Consider the following 8,660-nt stretch of genomic DNA (forward strand, 5'->3'; position numbering starts at 1 on the left):
TGTTCTTCAGTTCCTGTTTGTCACCTAAAATGTGCAATAACCTACATTGCTACGATGCAGGTTACAGCCTGGGAGATGTTCAGTAGTCAGTGTGTGTTAATGTGTGAAACAGAGAGAGCGAGACACTGGCAGATGAGCTTATACTGTGTCAACTGGAATGCTTTGATTTTAGATCCGGTTTTCCTGCAGCTTATTGCCATTTGGAACAGCATGAAATGATGCAGTACAATTTAGATTCGAAAAGACACTAAGAGACAAACATAGAGGAGAGCTGAAGTGAAAATGATAAATGGCCTGGCAAAATGAAAGTATCTTCAGTATCGTCTCCTCAAAACTCAACTGACAAACGAGCATCTCCATGAATTTTAGAGCTGATAGATCGAATGAAGAATGAATGAAAGAGGGCAACAGACTAATATGTGTGCTGGTGAAACCACTTTGTGCCCTGAAATCACTCCTTGCTGCAGATACTGATAAGGTTTTTTTTAATTAACTCTGAAGACCTGGGGTTCATTTAAAAGCATATTGCATCAGCAAGCATCTTGATTATGTCAGGAAAAACATGAATTCTAAATGACTGATTTTCATTTCGCCGCATATTTAGCCTGCATTTATACATGTATTTTCAATTTAGACATACAGTATGATGTCATTCCAGCACTGATAAGCATCTATCTAACCAACCAGACTATCAATTCAAAGTTCAAAGTTTCATGCGACTTCATCACTGTAAAATGAGGCCAACAGAGGAAATAGGAACAGCAGCTTTAAGAATCTGAACTTGGAGTTGCTGCAAATCAAAGCCAGGATTTAACAGTAATTAAACATAAGATTAAAAAAATGTGAGAGAAAATCAAGGCACTAGTATTAGGGACACAGTCCACATTGGTCAGTGTATCACAGTCTTTTGAGAGCTGATTCAGTAAGACACACACACACACACACACACACACACACTGTCACATTGTCCCACTAGGACAGCCTGTTACTTTTTTTCCTCGTTAGTTCCTCTGTTTGGCCAAAGGAGGACTCAGCAAGTTGCAATGGGCTTGCAGCCTCAGTCACGCTCATCAGCTCCCGTTGGCAAGACATTTGTTTCAAAGTCGTTGGGCATTTTAGAGACTTTGTGCAGATAACAGTAAAACTGGGACTCTTGTAGTAAAAAAAAAAAAAAAAAAAAAAAAAAAGAAAGAAAAAAAAAGGCTCCTGCTTTTTATGCAGGACAGAAAAGTAGACATGTCAAAATGAGACACATAAGAGATTAAGAGGAAATCTAGGGACAAATCAGCAGCTAGACGACACACCATATGCCCCATGGCCCATTATCCACCACTTCAGTCTAGTTTGCACTTATGTGCACCCTGTGGATTTTCAAAGCTCAACTTTAGCCAAACAACAAGTTGAACATTAAGGCTTTTATTTTGCTACTAATATCCAGATAAATAAATGCGACATGAACAACTGAATTCATGTGGATCACAGTAATTCATTGAGAAAAAATGTTTTCTGTACTAGCTTAAAGTAATTCTCTGCCCAATGTGACTTTTTAGTACTGACCACAAGGCTTTAAAAGCAGACGCTTTGGAGGAAAAATATATATAATATTTTGGGAAATATGCTAAACCTGGGAGTTGATTAGCTTAGCTTAGCTCAACATACAACAGAGGAAGCAGGAGAAAACACCCTGACACTCTCCAACGTTCAAAAACATGGCTACCAGCACCTCTATACCTCTAACAGGTTATATCTGGTTTGTTTAATCACCAACCAAAATGGAAAAATGGCAAGTTGTGGATTAAACAAACAGAAAGATGCAACATGCACTTATCAAATAGATGTAATACCTAATACTTAGACGAAGGTTTTCCACTGCACTGTAGCTTTACTATTGTCCTTCACTTGTAAATCGCTTTGGATTAGAGTGCCTGCCAAATGAGTAAATCTAAATGTAAATGTTAATTAGGGAGCTGTAGAGGTGCTGGTAGCCATATTTTTGAACTTTGGACTGCCAGGCAGGCTGTGTCCCACTTTTTTCAGTCTTTATGCTAAGCTAACTGACTCTACCTAGCTACAGGGTAAAGGCACAGACACAAGAAGAGCACTGATTTTCTCAGCTACCTCCCGACAAATAAGTGAATAATTGCATTTCCCAAAATATTGAACTATTCCTTTAAGGTAACATACTTTTGATAACAACAAAATTTTGGTAGAACAATGATGTTGCAGAAGTGATTAACAAAAAAATCGCAGCCACTGTTTTCCACAGACAGGGGTATTAAAAACACATTAAAGCCACCTTTCAAATTTACAGAGATGTATTTTGTTTTAAAACAATTTTTTCTGCTAGAATGTAAATGCATGAAAATCGCCACTTTTAAACAAACAAACAAGCAGAGATTAGTCACATCCCCATGTTGGAGAGCATCTGCATCCAGTTATGTACCAGAGAATCATCTCTGCCATTCTGACCTGACATTTGGGTTGTGAAGTAAACATATTTTGCTCTTCACGTGAGGCATGAATAAATGAATAAATGCATGAATTATGGAACAGCGGTCGTACTGAGTGCTGCAGGTGGTTGTACTGTATGTGTGCACATGTGTTGTATGTGTGAAGTCTGAAGGCCTCACATGAAAACTAATGACACAATATGTCCAACTTGAATTGATGGCAGCCCTGGGTGTGTGAGTGTCAGTTTCTATGTGTGTTTCAGTGTTTGTGTGATGCATATGTGATCTTAGCAGAAGGTTTTGTGAGGGCGTGTATATGTGTGTACGTGCATGTGTGTGTGTCACATCTTTGACGACAGTAATGATTCAAACGGGCTTGTCACATATGTGTCATTTACCACGTGTCATTGAATGGTGCCATTGTCATATGTGGGTTATGTACATGTTCTTATGCATTTACGTATTGTGTATTACAGAATTCAGAAGACCTTTGAAAAGTTTACCGTACACCTCAGAAATTCAGCGTTGTCTGTTATTTCCTGTGGTGGTCATGTATTCCTTCTGTCTTGTTAGTTATAGGTCTAATTTGTAGTTTTTTATGTATCATTAACAAGAAATTCTGCATATCTAAGTGAGGAGTTTGACATACTGATTGAAAATACATATGTTGTTATTGTTAAATAAGTGATCCTAATTTAAACCACAGGCCTTGCAACAATGAGGCAAGTAAACCTGACAACCTGTCATTGGCAGAAAATAATAATTACCTCAACATGAAGTTTCATTCTTGACCTTGACCTACTAGCTTTTTCTGGTGCTTTCAGTCATATCACATAGTCATCATCAGCAGATGGAGCTGCTTAGTCGTCATGGAGCTGTATCTGTTGATATGCAATTTCAGGAACTGTTTTGATTGTTAACTATTGTCAGTTAAACCTGAACTGATGAAGACCATGTAATACAGTTAAAAGCACTGTTAAAAACAAAAACAGCAAGTGGACACTGAGTTTTTGGTAAACAGTGAGATAGTAAATTAACTTAAATTTTGATGTAGAAGGCAGGAAGGTTGCCCTTTACATTTGGATCACACACTGTACCTTTAAAGAGATGAGAGATATTTTCTGTTCACTGGTGATTGTGCCAACAATCAGTCTCAGGAAAAACATACAAGAAAAGCTACAGACGTCATGTGTCACAGATAGGACAGTATTGTGGGGACTCCTCCCCGAATGTGTCACCTAAACAGGCAAAACAACTTGTTGTTGTTGTCAGTAATACACAAACTCCAGAATAAAGACTAGAAGCCGTCACTCCGGAAATCAGATAATCTGGTGATTAGAGGATAAGAAAAGAGGACATGGCTGGTAAGATGTACGGTTAAACCACACAGCTTCACCGCACTGGTTAATCAATTAGATCTAAATCCATTAAGTCTATCTGATACCTTGTCTGACCTTAAGATCAGTTCCAGGATACAGTGTGATACACACACACACACGCACACAGACAAGAGCAAACACTCTTTAATATTAATGCACACATTTGGACAAAATCACTCAAATATGGACAGTCACACACAACGTGGCCGTTGGGAGTAATAATGCACTGACCTTGGGCTGACACACACTTCAACTATATACAGTATGAGCATATGAAAACACTGTCACATGTGTCATGTTGCATCATATGTAAACTGTATGCTTTTCAATGACCTGACGAAGCACACTGGGATAAGTCGAAGGATCAAATGATACTTTCAGTGTACATATTTACTCTGTAGCCTCAAGAGTTTTATTAATGAGCACTTCATCTCTATTTAATTTTTGCACAGTGTTAAAGTACATATGTGTACTGAATGGATGTGTATGTGAGACAGAGAGACAGAGTAAATATAACCCTCCCATCTGTCGGGGCTGTACAGATGCTGTCTCAGAAATAGAGGATTAGTGCTAAACTTAGAGAAGAGGGGGACATGTGATGAGAGGATGAGGGGAAAGCCAGACGGTGACTAACACCAAAAGCATAAATCTGGGGGCGACTGACAGCGTCAGAGCAGCCGTTCGGAGGGAGGATGAGAAAAGTGAGGGAAGGGAAAACAGGCAGTGTAAAGTTTTGATGGGGCCAAGCGCATTGCATCAATTTGAGGAATAAGAAATTGGAGAGAAGGAAGATCGAGAAGTATGTTTACGGACATGTTAACGTCATGGATATGTCCGTAATCTGATAGGTAATGTTAACTCAGCTTGACGGCAGCAAACCATGTTTGATTGAAGCAATTAAGTGTCAGCCAATCACAATACAAACAGTGTTTATTAGCTCGCTTACTAGCAAGCTATCCATACCAATCCAAAAGAGATACTTAAATAAATTAAATAGGTTAAATAGATGATGTAATAAAACAGCTTTTCATTGGTCATTTGGATACCCTATATTAACAGTAGACAGAGGCGTATGTGCAAGTTTCATCTATAGTAAAAAAGTCAAAATCTTCAAAAGTGGAAATACGTGATTTTCATCGGACAGCGACAAGGTGCCCACTTGGCTGAAGTCTTTGAAGAAACTGCGGTCCAGGTATCTCACCTGCTATGGCCACCTGGTATGAGCGAGCTCCCCGGATCACTGATGCATACTCAGCCGGAACATAGCTGTCTCTGTCCACAATCTTCTCTCAATCACACACTGACCAGAATCGAACTCAATCAGAATCAGAATCAGAATCAGAATCAGAATCAGTTTTATTGCCAAGTATGTTTTCACATACGAGGAATTTTTTCTGGTGATTGGTGCAATTGAGGATCAGGGGGATCAGCAACAGTGTGAGTTGAACAATCTGAGTGTGACCTCTTTCAAGACACTTCTGTGTTACTGGCGTCTGCTTTTCAGATGCAAACTTGAGAAGGATATTGCTTTTAAGAGCAGGTTTTGGTTGTGGTAGCCGCATCCATCACTCCACAGGATGTATTCTTTATAGGGGTTTGTTTGAAGAAAGTCGACCAGCTTCACCCTCATGCCACAGGTAATTTGTAGCATCATGTGAGGTCATGTTAAAGATGGTGAGGTTATGGATGCTAAGTTTGGTCTTATAATGGAGGACAGAGGCTCCGCTTTGGGCAAGCAAGAGCCCCTGTAGGTCCATGCATGCCACCAAGGTCTTCTCACCTGCCTTTTCTTTGTAATTTTGCTTCTCACCTCGTGGAGTGTCTTTTTTAATGCAGTGCTCCTCCCATGTGGCTGCTTCGACGTTCCCAGCTGGTATTGCACTGGTCTTTTTTTAGGTGAAAGAGAGACAGATTTAAGTAATTGAAAATGGTGGGAAACACTTGCCTTCACAGAGCCTGGATACCATGTTCTGCACATGTGCGCTTATATTGTGTGTGGAGGTGACTGATAGACTTGAATATGGGCTCCAGGTACAACTTAGATGAAGAGGATCTACAATATAGTGATGGAACTTTTGGCAGATCCAGGAAGAAGGTCTAAAAGAAGTCTTGCTCTTCTGTCATCACCCTCACTCTTTCAGTCTTCTCAGGGCTTTGCCCTCTTCTTCCTACACACTTCAAGAAACATCACTGCTTAATGCCGAGGGTTGACAGAAACATGTGTTAGCACACTCGGCTTCCTCTACTATCCACGACAAAGTGACAAAAAAGGGATGCTGATCTACTGGGTTCATCTCCTCCTGTACATACCTTAACATAAATTCTCCTCTCCTTCCAGTCCAACTTACCTGAAAAGTACAGTCAACATAATTAAATGTATTTGGTTGGAAAAATGAGATGTTACTGAATAAATCTGGGTCAGTGATCTAATGTATGAGTTAACAACACTGTCATCATGATTTTAAAATAAGCTTTTGGGCTGTTATAGCTCGCTACTAGAACGACAACATTAGCTTAGAGGCTATATTAAAGTTTCAAGTCTGCATGGAGGATGGGTTGAGATAGATAGAGAAAGTGAACATTCTTTGTCTATGAAGTAATATCTTATCTTATCTGGTCAAAAATATCAACTGCATACTAAAGTCACATTGATGTGGTTGTTGGTCTGTAGGGAGTTGATGTGTTCCTGCCTACTTGAATATGCCAACAATGAATGTGGTATTTCAGAGAAAAAATGAATTTTGCTTCATGAGTAGTCAGTGGAAACATCATGCCAGCACAGAACTTCAAGTGATAACCCACAAGATGCTCACTCTATTAATTTATTTAGTGTGATGCTCTTCAGGCAGTGCTGTATTTCCTTCAAATACAAGATGTAGAGAACTGGGCGGCTTTGAGAGCCTATAATCACAATGTCATTTGTTTTGCATGTCAGATTCAGACACAACATTACATTGGGAAGCAATGAGGCACCAAAGGCTGAATGCCTTTTCATGCCTGGTGCCAATGAAAAGTTTAGTTGTGTCCAAAGTCTCTGTCGAGAAGCTTGTGGGCTGTTCACATGTCACACTGATGTGCTGCTCACAGTGTGACTATGAAAGGGTGCGAAAGACTTTAATACCTTATACCAATTCTGCAAATCACAGCTAAATCCTAAATTAAGTAACATCAAACAAGACAGGCATTGTCTGCAGCAAGGTTTAAGAAAAAGGAAGGAATTTACAGTACTCTGCATCTTTTTCTTTCTCTTTGGATTTTTTTTTTGTGCTGTAGTGTAAGTTGTTTTAGGCGGCTCTGTTTTCAGTGTCTGCCCAGCCAACACTCAGAATTCTTTATTACCATTATTTTTCAAAATAAATTTCTTAATTATTCCTCTATTTTTCCTTAAACAAGCATAAATCAAGATTTTCCAGGAAAGGTACAGGTTCGTCAGAAATGTAAAACAAAAGAATTGTTGGTAAAGCAGGCAATGACTTGATTTCATATGGAAAATAAAAGCAGAAATGTAGTTTGCCACAGATTATAACTTCAATCTTATGGCTTTCACCAGGTTTGAGGTTTGTGAAATGGAATGATCAGCATCAGTGATCAGTGATGTAATTGCATTTTTTTAAACCTGCTGAGAAATCCCTGTGAGGAAAGAAAGAACAAGAAACAAGTTTTAAGTCTTTGCTTTTGATTTGAATCCAAAAAAAAAAAACATGGAAAAGCACCAAACTAGCTGATAAATGTCAAGTTTTCTTTAGATGAAAACTACATCTGTGGAGGAACTGCTGTTGTGTCGGGGAAGGTTTACCTCCATGAGTCACCTGATCAGCCACCTGATCAGTTCAATCAGCATGCAGACTTCATGATGAAGCAGCTGGACCAGAGGGTTTTCTGAGTCTGGCCTCAGGTGCCACAACGTGACATCAGTGACTCAGCAAGCTTTCACCTTCTGTGGCTCTGGAGAGGTGCTGCATCACTCAGTGCACACACACACACTAATACACTAATGTTACATGCCCACCACATACATGAGCATCAAACACCGTGTGTATACATCTTGACGCAGTCAGACCTTATGTTCAGTGCAATGTCTGGACTGAAAGGAACATAGCATTCAGGGCTCATCAGTTAACATAATGTGCAGGCAAGAAAAGGCGTGTTCACGTGGCAAGGAGCAGGTTCTGTAAACAGGAACCATAAGGCAGAGTAGGAGGGCTTCCCCTGCCTCGCTACACCAGTCACAGGACTCATCACCACACAGACGTGACTGAGGGAACATGGGGAGCAGGGTACGTGGGGATCATCTGTTTCATATCTAATGTGGTCTTTCTGCTTACGTGTCTTTGGGCGTGTTGGAGATGGATGGGTGTAAGGAGGTCTGGGGAGAGGTGGGATTCCAAAATATGGAGACCATATGTAAAGATAAAACTGGAGTTTATTACCACTAGCATCGCACAGGCCATTGATTGTACTGGTTCCAAAAACATGGTCCTCGTCAAAGTTATTTGTGAACGTGGCAACGTCACTAACGGGGCAACAAGGATGAGCTGTCAGATGATTGTACAAGTTATACATGAACCCCCAAGTTAGTCATTCTTATCTGGAGAATTGTCTGGTTTAAACATGCACCACAGTTCACAGCCTGACTTCCTGGTTCAACCTTGACTTTCATACTCAAGGTAGGTGTAGTTGTGCGTACTGAGGAACTGTCAGCGTCATTACAGGCTTACTTTTCTCCATTTTTAAAATACTTTGTTGGGTACAATGCTATCACAATCAATAAGGCAGACAAACAAACAAGCAAAATATGTGTAAGAGTGTACCCACTTAGTATGAATAAAGT

The sequence above is a fragment of the Trachinotus anak genome, unplaced genomic scaffold (assembly GCF_046630095.1).
Source record: "Trachinotus anak isolate AG129_WGS33_773 ecotype Australia unplaced genomic scaffold, CSIRO_AGI_Tana_v1 ptg000032l, whole genome shotgun sequence".
NCBI classification, from domain to species: domain Eukaryota; kingdom Metazoa; phylum Chordata; class Actinopteri; order Carangiformes; family Carangidae; genus Trachinotus; species Trachinotus anak.